We start from the raw sequence: 16,267 nt of genomic DNA on the forward strand, positions 1-16,267 counted from the left end.
ATTGCCAGCTGCCAGGTTAATACACTAGTTGTTGGCAAATGTCCCTGGAAAATTTGCATTTTCCCTTACCGACTGAGGAAGTACAGTATTAAGTAATGCCTTTGGGGAGACAGGCTGTCTGTCCGTATCACTTCTTCTAGAGAAAGTTGCACAGACTCGGTGGGAACAACAGATCATAAATCCATCGTAAATTATATGCTGAATTATATTCTCCTTAAGGATTTTAAGCACCGTACTGTATTTGTAACTGGACTGGAAATGGTTAGTTAAACTGCAGCATTAGCGAAAGTTCCCTTCTGGTTATTGCCGGCCAGCACACCAAGAAACGAAGCGAAAAGCGGTAGATTAGCTTTGCTAAAGTTACAGGGATGTTTTCACGGCATGCGGTTAGCTGACAATTTATGTCAGGCTGCGATACAATTCCTGATGCTTGGAGGAGGTGATTCCCTTCTGCTCTGAGGTTGACGAAATGGCAAGAATTGGATGGCGTCGGTTACACACACTGACTGGCCGTGAAATGCTTTGTTTACTCCGGCTGTACACTCGAGGGACATACCTGGACAGCAAGCGCTCGCCCATTTGAACCGATAGCAGTTCCTGTACATTTTATTATTATTATCGTCTCTAAACACTTGGCGGGGCGTCCTGGCGAAATGCATGCAGCGCGCTGCCTGGGAAAGGCTGGATCAAACACGCTCTGAAAACTGCCAGCAGCAAAAAAAAAGAGCGAAGACAATTGTTGAGCAGAGTGTGGCGCAATTCTACAACACTTGATGGGTCAGGGTTTGCAAGCTACGGCGCTTGCGAGCGGAACCCGCTCTCGATGCAAATCCACAGTGGCGCGCGTCCTGCAATGGGCAGGGGGAAATGCCGGGGCTTTCATCACTGCCCCGAACTGCGGCGAGTTTCTCTTCCCCTCGCTCTCTCGCCCGCGGTCCACCTGCGGAGTGAGGCTCCATTGATCCGCGCAATCCCCTTGTCGAGGGGCTCTCCTATTTCCGAGGCGTCCGCCGCTTGTCACAGCAAACAAGGCTGCGTGCCGGTCACCTGTCGGGAATACTCAAGTACCTCCTGCTGGCACACGCTGGAAGTGCTCAGCCTCCAAGCCAGCCCTCCCGCCGCTTCCTTCAGACGCCAGAGGCGGAGAGCGGACGTACGGATGCAAAATCGGGCGTGAATGCGTTCGGCTCGCACGGGCATATCTCCTCTCGCAAACTTTTTTCCCCCCCCCCCCCTCCCCCCCCTTTTCCCCTTCTCCCCTTCTCCTCCTCCTCCTCTGCCTTCAGTAAGGATTCTCGCATCCCGTCAAGTCAATCGCTGTGCACTGGTGCCTCTCATCCCAGAGTCAGCATGTCCTAATAGCTCACGACCCCCCCACCCCCCACTCCTCTCAAGGAAGGATTTTGGGAGACCGGGGGTGCTGAGTGTGGAGGTGGAGTTAGAGGAACCGGTTGCATTAGCTTCGCCGAAAGAAATATTCCGACAGCAGGCACCGACTTTCTCCCTCGCTACCTTATTTTTTTGATATTCCGTATCCGCTCTGGCCAAGAATCTCGTGTGCTGGAATCAATCGCACTCTTTTAAGGTAAGCAAGAGGCGCCGCTCTCAGTGGTTTGAAATTAACTGTGGAGTTTTTCTTCTGTACATCAAACCATGCAAAATATCAACAATTAGTTGCAGCCCGACGCAAAGAAAAATCAAAATGAGGGCCGGTGAGATCGATTGGGCTCATCCCCGTCGACAGATCTGAATTTATTTGTGGATAGAGAGGAACCTGTGACCGTCTTTGCCGCGACGGTGCGTGTACCGTATGGTCGGCTCATGGGTTAACTCTGTGCATCAGAAGGTGTTTGCGAACTAACTGGCTATAACATCCTGGAAATGTGTGCAGTCATTTCGTTCGACGGAGTGAGTTTCCGCTCACATGTTTTATTGAGAAATGAACTTTTATTTGAAATTTGACTTTCCTTTTACGAGATGAAACCATTTGGTTAGGATTTGGGGGCAGTGTATCTTAGTGTGTGTCTGTGTGTAGGTTTGTCTGTATATGTTATGTGTGTCTGTCTTGTGTGAGTCAGTGTGTGTCTGTTTGTATGTTTGTCAGTGTGTCTCGGTATGTGTGAGTCAGTGTGTGTCTGTTTGTATGTCTGTCAGTGTATGTCTGTCTGTATCAATGCGTGTTAGGGTGTGTCATACAATGTGTCGGTATTTGTGAGTCAGTGTGTGTCTGTTTATATGTCTGTCAGTGTGTGTCGGTATGTGTGTCAGTGTGTGCGTGTGTTGGGGGGAGGGGGAGGGGGCGCGGGATAAGCACAACAAGTTTTGTTTTACTTGGAGCCGCTGATATCTCTCAGACCGCGTTATATTGGCGGAGCCGGCGAGCTTTGCCCGCGGGCTCGGCTTTCCTGAGCGCGCGGTAGGCACCAGGTGGGCAATCAGTCAGGTAACCCGGGTGTCAACACGCAGGGTTAAAAAAAAGAGAATCCCCGGAGCTCTCCGCCCAGCGCCAGGAACCTCCTGAGGTAAGTCCCACATATTCTGCTGAAAGAACCCGGGGGGGGGGGGGGGGGGGAACAAATCAGCGTTTTAAATATTGAGAGAACACATCACAATGTATTGGGAAACTAGCCGTCCCAGGTGTACAGGTTCAAGTTCTACGCGGTGTTATAAAGTTGTGAAAATATTCCTCCGCCTTACACAGGGGTGAAATGATTGACATATGGATAAACTTTTACCTTTGCTGTTAAGTGTTTGAACCGTGACGTCTCGCATTGAATACAACTTGCCCAATTGCCGCTTCTGAATGAATTTTGGGGTCTGGGACCGCGAATCTAGCGCCACACCAGGAGGCACCCCCAGTGGAACCACTCTGCTGAATGATGCAGAAGTGGCTCGGCTTCGGCCCAACCACCACCACCTTCCTCTCAGGTGCGCGACTTGCTCAGGTAAGTTGGCACGAGGAGCCAGGCTTCCGCCAGCCGCCCCGTCCAGGGGCACACCTGGTACGGAAACATTGCGCCTGGGGCCATGTTGTGTTTGGGGAACAGTGTGTCCAGCAACAAGGGATCCTTACCCCCCCCCCCCCCCCCCCCACCCCCCGCCGCCGCCGCCAAAAAAGCCGCTCTGTGCTCTTGGTGCGTGACCCTTGAGTTCATCTTTTCAAGAAACGTAAAAAAAAGTTTCGGAGCCGCACACATCTATCTTTCCAGGTAATTGTCAGTTAATTAATTTGTCGGCGATAGAATAACATCTTTAAAGAAAACCATTGGACTCGTAATATTCCTGGGTATTGAATGTAGAGTCATCGAGTTTTACAGCACAGCAAGAGGTCCTTCTGCCCTTGCTGCCTGTGTCTGCCATCAAACACTTACCTGTTCTAATCCCATTTTCCAGCACTTGGTCGGTGGCCTTGTATGCAATGACGTTTCAAGAGTTCATCTAAATACTTTCCCACCCTTTCAGGCAGTGAGTTCCAGATTCCCACCACCCTCTAGGTGAAAAGATTACTCCTCAAATCTCCTCTAAATCTCCTGCTCCTCAAATTTCAATCCAGTTTGTTAGAACATAAGATATAGGAGCAGAACTAGGCCACAGGGTCCATAGAGTCTTCTCTCCCATTCAATGAGATTATGGCTGATCTGATATAATCCTCAACTCCACTTTCCCACTTTATCACCATAACCTGCAATTCTCTTACTGATTAAACATCTGTCTATCTCAGCCTTGAACATACTCAATGATCCAGCTGCTACTGCTCTCTGCAGTAAAGAATTCCACAGATGCACTGCCCTCTGAGACAAGAAATTCCTCATCATCTCTATCTTAAATGGTCGACCCCTTATTCTTTGATTATGCCCTCTGACCCTAGACTGTCCCACAAGAGAAAACATCCTCTGAGCATCTACCCTGTCAAGCTCCTGAAAATCCTGCATGTGTGAGTAAAGTCATCTCTCACTCTTCTAAACTCCAGTAAGTACAGGCCTAATCTACTCAACCTCTCATAAGGAAATCCTTCCATACCCAGGATCAACCCAGTGAACCTTCTCTGGACTGCCTACAATGCCAATATATCTTTCCTTAGATTAGGGGACCAAAAGTCTTCACAGTATTCCAGTTCTTGTCCAAATAGTGCCTTTTCTGGTTTCAGCATAATTTCCATGTTTTTGTTCTCCGTCCCCTTTAAAATAAAGGCCAACATTCCATTTGCCTTCCCAGTTAGCTGCTGACCATGATCTACCCATAATGAAGACATGCTGTCTATCCTTGATTAATCTTTGCCTGTCCAAGTGGAGATTAATTTTGGCCCTCAGAATGTTTTCCAATAATTTCCCTACCACTGATGTTAGACTCATTCACCTGTATTTACTTGATTCTTCCATACTTACCTTCTTGAATATTGGTACCACATTAGCTGTCCTCTAGTCCTCTAACACCTCTCCTGTGGCCAGAGAGGATTTGAAATTCAGAGCCGCTGCAATCTTTTCCCTTGCCTCACATAGCTGCGTAGGATACATCTCATCAGGGCCTGGGTATTTAGCCACTTCTTCCCACTAGAACCGCTAACACCTCCTCTCTCTCAATGCTGATCTGTACAATTATATCGCAGTCCCCTGCCTGATTTCTATATCTACATTGTCCTTCTCCATAGTGAACACAGATGCAAGATATGGAATTCCTAACCTCCATCTTTTAGGCTCCATGCAGAGTTTGTCACTTTGGTCCCTAATGGGCCCTACACTTTCCCTGATTACCCTTTTGCCCTTAATATGTTCAAAAGCACCTTGCAATTTTACTTTATTTCTCCCACCAGTGTTATATCATGCCTCTTCTTCACTCTGGTAATTTCTTTTTATCCCCCTGCACTTTCTATACTCCTTTAGGGTATCCACATTTTTGAGACTCTGAAACTGCCATAGGGTAAAGCTCTTCATTAGGGAGACTATGTTCTCTCCCCAGAGCTGAATTTCACTTTAGAATGCAAATCAGGAAGCAATTTCCAATCCTTAGCCATGCAAGTCTATGCATGACGAAAAATTCCCTAGGCAATCCCGCTCTCGAGCCACCATTTTCAGCGGGCAGCCTGACAGCGAGGTCCTGCAGCTGGCCACCCCCCACCACCTCCGTTGCAATTCAGCTCCCCATCCTGGATTTTCTGTCCACCACATCAGCGCCATGCTTGTCAATGACAGTAGTAATTCTTACCCACATGATTCCTGGCACAGAGGACCATAGAATCATAGGGCCTGGCTGCAAAGTGGATGCAAATGGGTCTTAATGACCTATTGGGTCCTTTTGCTGGCACAAACCTCGATCCCAACGGCAGCGGGGGGGGAGGGGCTGGAGCATCAGAAATGGATTGGCGCCTGCCACCAATTCGGTTTTCTTCACTGCTGGATTCTCTGCCTCATCAGGATCTCTACTACCGGTGGCGCGAGGTGGAAAATTTTGCCCATAAGCCTCCCTTTTTTTCCTTATCCAATGCTGTATATCTCTTGACATCCAGAGTTCTCAAGACTTACTGGCCCCACCCTTTACCTTTATGGGAATATGTTGGCATTGCATTCTCTCTTTTTCCTTTTTGAATCACTCCCACTGCTTTGACGTGGACCTCCATCCAAGTAGCTGCTCTTGTCTTGTTTGGCCTAATCCTGCCTTGTGCTCTTAAAATCAGCCTTCCCCCAGTTAAGAAATGTTATTTCCAGTCCATCTTTGTCGTTTTACATAACCATCTTAAATCTCAATGAGTTTTGATCATTATCACCGAAATGCTCCCCATTGACACCTTTATCACCTGCCCAGCTTCATTTCCTAAAAATTGGTCTTGTAGGACTTTACAAGTGATGGCTCAGGAGTTTTTGGTTGTAGAAATACCACTTATAATTGTGAACAGCAATTTTGACAATTAATCTTGATTATCTGTTAATACATTCAGTCTTGTGTGTTTCTCATGTATGGGTGAAATGCAAGTTTATTCCACCTCAAGCAAATTTCTTCCTACTACTTGAATGGAGTTCAAAATTATTCTTTATCATTATGCATCAATTGAGGTGGAGAAGGCTAGTCAAACAAATCAACCATGTTGTTCAAGGGTAAAAAAAAGTTCTTTCACCATCACGTTTTCTGTTACATTTCTAATCTCCAAAGTAGGATTACAAAACATAATTAAAACATTAGATATTACATGTTTTACTAAACTTACCATAATTGTTCTCCATGTATTTGACTAACTCCATCTATCCTTTTATTAGCTATCAAGAATATCCATTTATAAAAGGAAAGAGAATGGAATATTTCCAATATTTTTCAATTTTTTTTACAGCTGCCATCTGAGAAAATTTACCAAGCTAAATGCCTGGTTGAAAATAAGAACATTACAAAAAGAGAGAAAAAAAACAAGAAAATGATTACTCATTATGACAATACCATTTTATGTGCTTAATGGTGAGCAACAGTATTTTCCATTGGAAGCCTGTAGTGTAACTTCATGCAGCATCCAGTTCCTATCATTCTCACCTACAGAGACTCAACATGGCAGCAGACCATAACTCATAGCATGCATGTGTGACAACAACTTTCAGATGTCTTTGATTGACATCAAGGTTGGTAGAGAATTCTAGGATTTGTTATTTGTGAACCTACATCCTCCTTTGTTTCAGTGGAAAAAGTATTGTCAATTAACTGCTCCCTTCCAACAGAAAAAGCATTTTCAGGATCACTGAAGATCACGTATGTGTTTCTCAATCATTTTGAGGCAACTTTTAAAGCAGTGATAATACATTTTTGATGTTATCTGCTGTGATTGAAGGTTGAATAGAAGTAATGGCACCAAGGCATGATACTTGAGCATTTGGTGCTAGTCTTTTTATTTTTGGCACCTTGCGAGTTACATCAATTGCATTTGTTTTACTGACATTTATCACAAAACTCAGAACCAACCAAGAAAATGTCCAGACCTTCAGGTCTCTGGATACCCATACCCCAAAGGTATCCCAGAAGATGTCTGGAGCGTCTCAGATGTCCCCATGCACTGACTACACAGGAATTGCTTGGGAACTTTCAACTTCCATTGGACAATGACCCAGCATCTAGAACCCTCTGAAACTTTGAGTTAGAGTTTGAGACTTCAGATTGTTCTGACTCACTTACCAGAATAGTTACCCAGGAAAGGTTAGAAGGATTACAACCAGTTCTAACTCCTGGGTTACCCTCGTGACTCCGAACTGGAACCAATTACCCCTCACCTCCCCGACCACCTCCCACCCACGACCATCAGACAACCCCTCTATTCATCCTATCCATGCACTTGCTGCCCTACCCATTCACCCACCATAAACACACCAACCTTCTCTCAGCAGCTTGTCAAAGTGGCCTTGGGACTTCAATCTTACTGGTGCGATGGCAGCTAGTGCTGCCCTACATGACAAAAGCAGGATTCAAGGAGCAGATATTCTCCATGTTTCTCAGGAGGCCTGGTTTGGAAGTCTGGGCAAGAAATGTCGAACTCCAAGGTGTGTAAATGGGAGTGGAATGTCAATCGCACGGTGATTGCCACTCCTCAGAAGATTTGGCCCAAAGATTCAATAAAACTGAGAGAAATTCTGTAGGGGCTTTTAGCACCGATCAAGTTTGAAATAAAGCTCTCAATATACTTTCTGAATTTAAATTAGTGTAGGGAATAGATCAGAATTCATGTCTGATATTTAATATATGCGATGTTCTATGTAGCTCACATCAAGTTGTCTCTCATTCACCAACCCAAATAATCAATAATATATCAAAAAATCTTACATCTGTGAGCAGATCTTGACATCCTTTACCATTAAAAGTTTCTTTGTTCAGATTTATAATAGAAACAACCGTTGTAAATATGCAATGCGGTAATTACATCCCTCACCCCAATGAAGTTGCTCTTCCACTACCTAGTAGGGTAGAATGTCATTGAAATATGCAGTTTGCATTATAAATGGGGACATAAGAATTTATTCACAATATAAGGAATAAATTTTGTATTTCAAAATTGGGAATGAATTATGATTACATGCCCTGATTTAGTTATCCCTTGGCCTCGAGAACACTTTGCTCAAAGACATCACTTGGATTTGACTCCCTATGTGTGCGATATCACGTGAGATGGACTCGTATTCAGAAAATGTTCTGCCAATTATATTACAGACATTGATTGAAGATCGTTTAATTGTTGGCTTATCAGGGATCAAGAAATAAACGGGTGGTACAAAATTGCATATTTAAGAATGTATTATTTGCCGAAGATTGATAACTATGCTATTCAAAGCGACTGGTATCAATTGTTAAACTTAGTACAGCACAATTCAGTCAAGATTATGGGCTTTCAGTTTAATTTAACTATTTGGTTTAATTTTAGAATTACATTCTTCAGGATTACTCTTGAGTAGTCTCTTGATAGCATTGTCATTCAAGATTATATGCTGTTCATTTAACTTTATCATAAATTCTTGGGATTTTCATGTTTTGGAAGCGGTCACACATTAAATTAAAGTTTAATGCTATACAACTCCATGTAGCTTCATTTGGCGTTGTTCCTCTTTGAGATTGTCGAATGATGAATTTAGCTTATGCTGGTACTGAGTCCTCTACAATTTGTCAGTAATCTCTGGTTTATCCAGTGTCTGATTTATTTTATGCATTCAGTTTGCCATTTACATTGGGTGCGATCTAACGGAAATGTTTCTAAGTGTATTAGGGGACGGGTGAGATGATGGACCGAGCCACATCCTGGGCGGGATTGCCTGATCCTGAGGCTAAGTGTTGACGCCGTCGTAAACGCCGTCGCATTTCTTGACGGTGTCACCATGCCCTCAGGAGCAGCGATTCTGATCCCTACAGGTGGCCAGCACACCACTGGAGCGGCCTATGCTGCTCCAGCTGCCAATCCCCGGCGTCAGATGGGCGCCGCGTGACTGCGCATGTGCAGTGGGACATGCCAAAGTACACATGCGCAGTGGCTCCTGTCTCCACGCCGACCCCGACGCAACATGGATTAGGGCTACAGGGGCCAGCGCGGAACAAAAGAGGCCCCCAGCCCGAGAGGCTGGCCCGCTAAATGGTGGGCCCCGACCGCAGGCCTGAGCACTCCCCCCGGGATCGGACCCCCCCCCCCCCCCCTCCCCCCCCCCCCCCCCCCCCCCCCCCCACCAGGCCAACCTCGGATGGATCCACACCGAGGTCCCACCGGGTAAGAGCAGGTGTGAACGGCGCCGGTGGGACTCGGCTTTTTTTGTGTGACTGCTCTCCCTCTCCCAGGCAGAGAATCACCTGGAGGGGCAAGGAGAGCGCCCCCCCAACCGGCGCCACCCTGTCGCCAATGGCGCCGATTCTCAGCTCTCCGGAGAATCAGCATCGGGGCGGCGGGCGCGATTCGTACCCGTCCCAGCGCTTCTCCGGCCCGGCACCAGGGTGAGTGAACCCTGCCCCCTAAGTGAAGGGGAAGAGAGTGAGGGCCTCCGTGGCCCTCCAGGAATGCTGGACCCTCGCCGCTGCCGCCTGTCCTTCATCCTCTGGCTCACCCTGCAGGTCCTCCCTGGACTATGGGGAGGACTACGCCGGCGCCTCCTTGTCCTCCTCCTTGGAGCTGGCTGCATGTTCCTCCTCCTCCACCTTCAGCACGGCACCCCGCAGCTGTGTCAGGTTGTGAAAGGCACAGCAGACCACCAGAAAGCGGATGATCCTCTGGGGTCTCTGCCTTGGCCACCGGCCTCAGTACTGCCGACATTAGCCAGGTTCTCAGCGGGTACCCCTTATCCCCGAAGAGCCAAGCGGTCACTCTGGGGTGGTCCCTCGAAGATGCTGGATTTTCCGACAGCCCCAGGATGTAGCTGTCATGGACACTCACTGGGAAGCATACACACACATGCATGCTCTTCATGTGATAGTTGCACACAAGCTGGATGTTCTGGGAATGGAACCCCTTCTGTTAAGGAACTCCCGAATGAAATGAAAATGAAATCGCTTATTGTCACAAGTAGGCTTCAAATGAAGTTACTGTGAAAAACCCTAGTCGCCACATTCCGCCGCTTGTTCGGGGAGGCTGGTAATGGAATTGAATCCGCGCTGCTGGCCTGTCTTGATCTGCTTTAAAAGCCAGCTATTCAGCCCACTGTGCTAAACCAGCCCCTCAAATGCTCCGGTGCGTGCAAGGTGACAAGTGTGCCACCTGTTACCCCCTGGATCTGAGGCATCCCAGCGGTGGCAGAGAATCCTGCTGCCTGGGCATCCTGTTGGGCTTGATCCAGGTAAGAGTTTATATTGTTAGCTGCCTGGGCAAACAGGACATCCGTGGCTTAACGGATTCACTTGTGGGCTGTTGGTTGGAATAGACCGCACGTCTCCGCTCGAGCCCTGGAATGCTCCTGAGGTGCAAAACCTTTACGGCCACCGGGAGTGGGTATCGTCCTTCTCCATGTGGTGCCAAGTCTGCAAGGCCTCCTGCGGCACATGCGGTCCGTCACCTGTTCGAACGACCAGCGATGCCTGTACACCTTGGGCCGTCGCGGCCCTCCCCCTCTGGGTCCTTCCCTGGCCTGATGGGCGATTGGGTCCTCGGGATGTAAGGCAAGGTCCTGCACATGAGCCATCACCTAAGCCTCTGTTAACGCTGCTGCCGCTGCCTTCTTTGGCATCTGGCCTCCTGGCCTGCTACCAGCACCACGAGGGCAGCTTCCGCAGGGTCCAAGATATCATTCATACCATGTAATATCTGTAAGGCATTGAAGAGGGTACAGACAATCCGCTGTAACTTTCAGCCCGGTAGCCTCCGGTCCCACATGCCACCCCCTCTCTTCCCCCCATAGCCCCTGCCATCTCTCAGGGTGCCACCCAACATGCCCTGCACATGCAGCCCCCGGCCACTGCGCGCATCCCAGGGCCCCGGATCCAGACCCTGTACCCCAGGCATCCACTGTTAATGTTACCTGGACCGAGCACTGGTTCACCTCGCAAAGCACACACCCACCCTTTTGTTGCAGGGATATCTCCAGCACTGAGGCCCAGCTCTTGGGTGTCCCTTCCTCGGATCCCCATAGCAGCCATTCTGCCGGCTTCATGTTTTTAAAAATGTGTACTAATTGGCGCCCGCGTGATGCTTGCTGGGATGGTGGTTAGATCACGGGAAGCCGTTAGATGGGGGACCGTCCCGTTAATAGTATGGAGAATGGCTTTCATTGGTGATTATTGGTTTCTCGCCATGCGGCGGCGGAATCCTGATCTTGCCAACAGGAGACCATAAACCGATCAGCGCCTGACGAGATTCCAGGTTTTAGACTCTCCTGCGATCTAACAGCCGCACGCGCGCTTGAGCAAGAGCATGGCGTGGTCATTACATCGCGCCCATTATGTTTCAGATACCGTAAGAATTTATATCATCGAATTGATTGGCCAATCTTGTAAGTCTTTCCTCATTCCTAAGTTCCCTGAAGGTTGTGTAGCTTCATTCCCTTACAAACTCCCTAACTGAGTGATTCTTTGGCTGAATGCACTAAAGGTGATATCAATGTTTCTCTTATCTTTTTCAAAGTAACCCAGTGGGGCATAGTCATGTCTTTTAAATAAAAAACTAAATAAAGCTTTCAGAATATTTCTTATCTCACATGCAAGTTTCATTGTTTGACTTTTATTTTTGTAAAGTGTTTTTTTGCCTTTGTTCATTGATGTGTTTTGATATGCAAATATGTCTGGACTCCTGAACATGGTCAAATTATTGTATCACAAGTGTGTGTTTTGGGCCCACAACATTGCCTGTGGCTGACCATACTTGAGAGAATTTCACAGGAAATACAATCTTACAAGAAATGTCTGGCCACTGTCTGATCTACAAAGAAAATCATCTTTTTGCAAGACACCTTTTGAAGATCATAAATGAGAAAAATCCCTTTGGCTCCCTTTATCACCCTGATTATCAAGGTTGCTGTTTTAGAATCACACACAGTCCTGTGTTTTAAGCATTTCCTTGTACCAAACAACATGAAGTTTTAACCATATTCTATCTCAGTTTTTCTCTCCCATATCAAATGGCTTTATTTATATCACTGTTGTGCAAGGGGTACACATTATTTGGTTATTTATTTACCTGTTTTGGACAAAGAAAATACGATTGATTTTCAGGAACCGATTAAAAATGCTTTCCACTTTTTTGCTGTGGTGATCTCTTCGAATTTCCTTTCTAAATTCCTTCCATGGGGATGTGCTCTGTGGTCTCACTTTCAGACACTGCAGATCTCCCCTTGAACAGCCATCTCCAACTCAGCATGAGCATTGTCACATTAGATTTGCTAATATCTAAGGTGAAAACAGACTAGCTTGCTTGCTACACTTGCAAAACATCTTTTATGAATCTATAAGCAAGGCAGAATACCATTTTGTTTATTTCTCATCTCCTCCTGAAGACATTAGCTTCCCACAGGAGTATAGCTTCATAGGTATTGGTTGCCCTCTGGTGCCTCACTCCTCTGGTGATTTATTTTCCGTGATTTTCGACAGTGATTGTTAACAGGCAGCCTAAGCATGGAGAAAAACACAGTCAAAGCTGGTCCTCTCCTCATCCACCACCAAAGCATGAGCATTTCCAACACGTGGTTAAACAGAGTGGGGTGGGGGTGGGGCTGGTGGTGGTGGAGAATATATTTAGACTAATACAGAATAACTTGTGAGAATTGATTGACTTTTTATACAGTTTGTTTTAAATCAAGATTTAAGTGTACAATTTTTCATCTAAAATTTAGTGTAGATCAGAGTTCTTATGACAGACTTGATTACCCCATAGGATCTGCAATTCAAATCATGAGACGAACAAATGTTTTTTTGGGAAAAGAAAGCTTCCACTGGCATAGTCCCTGGATATGTTTCAAGAGCACCAGTCAAAATTGACCCATCTGACCTCCTATGATTATGGCGAAAGTATCCGGCTATTCAACGACCTGGCAGTTTTCCTTTAGCACCTGGTTTAGCAAAGACACTGTTACATACTGTGGAATAGAGCTTTGGTGTTATATTTTTCTCCTATTCCAGCCTGCACTGCTTTCTGCAAATATAGGAGCATTTCACAACACTCTGTGTAGTCTTTGCAGCTGACGATTGCTTCCTCACAGTTTTAGTCAGTGTCTCTGATCCATCTGATGCACAAGCTCTAACAAACACTGTTAGACATTGTTTCTGCAGTGAGTCTTTGACATCTGAATATCTGTAGAAATGGCTAGCTCTGGAAAGTTCTTTGACAAGGATAAAAAGCCACAGCATATAATCCTCCTTCATTGAGGTTTTGCTTTGATGTCCGCAACTACTTTGGATTTGAATATCCGAGGAAGCTATTTTGAACCAGCTGTATGACACAAAGCAATTCTGTAGTTTGTAAGGATTTTTCTGATTCTGGTCACATTTTGTGGTGTTGCTAACTTTGGCTGTTTCTTAATTTGGCTCTGTTTATTTACGTTTGCTCAAGAGTCGCCAGGTATCTTTCGACACTGCCACAAGGTTCAGACCCGAATACTGATCAATGACTCGATACACCAGTTAGTAAGTTCAAAAGCGATGCTCATGTATTTACACACAGTCAAATCTACTCATGCATAAACTCTACAAACTAAACTACCACTATTACTAAAGCCTAGACTTAGCTTCGGGCACCCACTCAGTCAGAGGAACAATGGCCGTTTCTCGGATTTGAGGCTGCTGGGTTGAGCTTTTTACAGAGTAGCAACTAGGAGCGTCTATCTCGTAGCGTGCATTGACTTGGAACTTACTTGGTCTGATGTAGCTGCTCGGCTGGTCTCTCTCTTCGCTGAAAGCCAAAGGAGAAAGATTCTCCCTTGGGGAATACCTTTTATACTAAAAGGGCTTTGTGCACCTTTGGGCGGGCCTTGGCCTCAATTAGTCGTATCGATCTTCCTCCAATAGAGGGGTGGTTCCCTGATTGCTGGGCGTGTCCTAGGTGACTGTTGGTCTGCTTTGTTTTAGTCTCTTCTGGCGCCGGGGTGTCTGCCTTAACATTGTGTATCTAAATGTTTCCCTTTTGTCCCCGGAGATGGGTCATTAGTATGTAGATTGCTTATCAGTTTCTGTTCTGTCAGAGAGCTTAAGGTTCTAATCAACAGACAGACCTTGCACCTGCTTGTTTCTTAGTATTGTCCAATTTTCCCTGCATTCTTTGCAAGTGTCCATTTTGTAATTGGGACGTGGCCATCCCAGATGGCTATTCTCCCCCCTTGTGATCCTCAACGCAAAGCATGAAGGATCGCACTATTAGGTTGTCTTCATCCTCTGACCAACCAGGGCACCCATACTTAGGCTCTACACTATCCTATCCTATGCAACACAATTTTACCTAAACCATTTTAAGTACATTCATTATCATAAAACTCTGCAGGGCACTATGACATTAATACATGCATAACAGAAAAATAAAAGAAACTGGAACCTCTAACTATTCTCAATAAACTATCCTCATTCAAACAATCCAAAAATACAAACAATCCAAAAATAATCTATTCATCTTAAACTGTACAAAATAGCAGCGCACAAATTTCTCTGGCCTGGCAGTCAGACACAGAGGCTTACATCCCTTTATTCCACAGAATACATAAAGAAAAATGGATGCTCTTTAATCCGTCCCAATGGGTTCGGGGGTCTGGTGAAATCCGAAAATTGGGGACCGAAAACTGTATAACCAGGGTGCGAGAGTGATATGGTCTTTTTCGCCATTTCCTAACTCTAAACGTTTGCACGACACTGCAAAGTATCACCAGCACTAAGCGTGCTTTGCCTACATATGAGAGTGAGTACCAGGTGATAAACTTATCACACCAGGTCGGGGTATTGCTAGCTGTCACGGGGCTAGTTATCTCGGGGTTCTGTGTATTGCAGGGGTGGGAATCATTTACGGTTTGTGTGCTAGGGGTCAGGGGGTTAGTGTCTGCGTGCAACTGAAGGGATCCCGCTCAGATCCATGTGAACACGATGGCTGTCTTCATCTTTGTCGGTCTTTGTCTTCTTCTGGGGTTCCTGGGTTTACGGAGTTCTGAGAACACAAGCATTATTTCTGTTATTATCTTGCTTAAGATCTCGTATGTCTGTCTGTCTGTCCTTTATTGCCAATTTCCCTTTATAATTGGTCACCATCTGTGACTCCCTCATTTTTATTTTTGAAAACCAAATGTTTGGACTCGACATCTAAAGAAAAATATTGCCATACTGCGAGCCGTCTTGCAGCCTGTGTGATTTACCATCCCAGTGTTTGAGGATGTAAATAGCATAGGGAAGCAACCTAAGGGTTGCCAAAACCAAACAAAAGAATTTCGAACGTAATGAGCCAAAATGGGGTGCGTATGGGCTGTGGCGGGTAAGAAATGGGTGGGATCCCCGGGTAGGACGGTGATCAATGCCGTATGTGCTCTACCCGAGCGTAGCTGACCAGAGGGGGGTCCTCAGGCAGGGCGGGGACCAATGCCGTTTCTCCACTGCCTGAGCAACCGACAAGAACGGGTAAGAATGTGGTCATCGTGGGGGGCTGACTCTCGAATTAGGAGAGTAGCTATGAGTCATGTCTGTCGACAAACTAGTTCCTCTGAACTATTGTCTGGGGACAAATTTGTTCCATTAACAGCCAGGGGGCGTTAAAGGAGTGGTGACGTGGGGCCGTGAAAACTTTCGAGTTTACGAACAACACAACATGAACATGAACGAACAAACATTCAACAAACAGGGTGCAGGTTCCATCAGAAAGGACATCGTATCTCTCCATCGGTTCCTTTTTTTCCCCCCATCATCTGGACACCTCACTGCTCAATAGCGAACAGGGTCGCAAAGGGATTCGTTTGGTGGGAGTCAGACTCTTAAGTCATCATCTTCTCCTGGCTGCCAAACTCTTGACTGTAATAACTGCGCTGAAGCTGCTTGGGGCGAGTTGGGGTTCATCTCATCATTCCGGATGAGCCTGAACGAATTGTCTCGGTGCCAGAATCATGTGTCGAGGTTGGAGCTACTATGCTTAAATCCTTAATCGTCGGGCGGTGGGTCTGGGTCAGGGACTTTGATATAAGTAATCTCAGTAGAATCATGCTCAGATTCGCTGGGTCTGGGGCCTGGTACAGGGGTACCAGGGTGTGCTGTGGCTATTGTCATTGTGATCACTATCACTGTCGCTGCTGGTTGAAGGAAGGGAGGGGCAGAGTTGTGCCTCTGGGGGCGGAGTTGAAGGCTGAGGGCGGGCTGGAGTGGTTGGGGGAGGGTAGGAATGCGT

At 46.4% G+C, this 16,267-nt stretch overlaps 1 protein-coding gene across 1 annotated transcript in view; it reads left to right on the plus strand.

The window, feature by feature from the left end:
* Positions 1-865: 865 nt before the first annotated feature.
* The window catches only part of pcdh15b (protocadherin-related 15b), a 2,356,722-nt gene continuing 2,341,320 nt past the window's right edge, over positions 866-16,267 (plus strand). The window contains exon 1 of the mRNA XM_072478931.1: positions 866-1,585. The gene's annotated coding sequence lies outside the window, so the exon portion shown is untranslated. The remainder of the gene's footprint in view (positions 1,586-16,267) is intronic.

The sequence above is a fragment of the Scyliorhinus torazame genome, chromosome 16, assembly GCF_047496885.1.
Source record: "Scyliorhinus torazame isolate Kashiwa2021f chromosome 16, sScyTor2.1, whole genome shotgun sequence".
NCBI classification, from domain to species: Eukaryota; Metazoa; Chordata; class Chondrichthyes; order Carcharhiniformes; family Scyliorhinidae; genus Scyliorhinus; species Scyliorhinus torazame.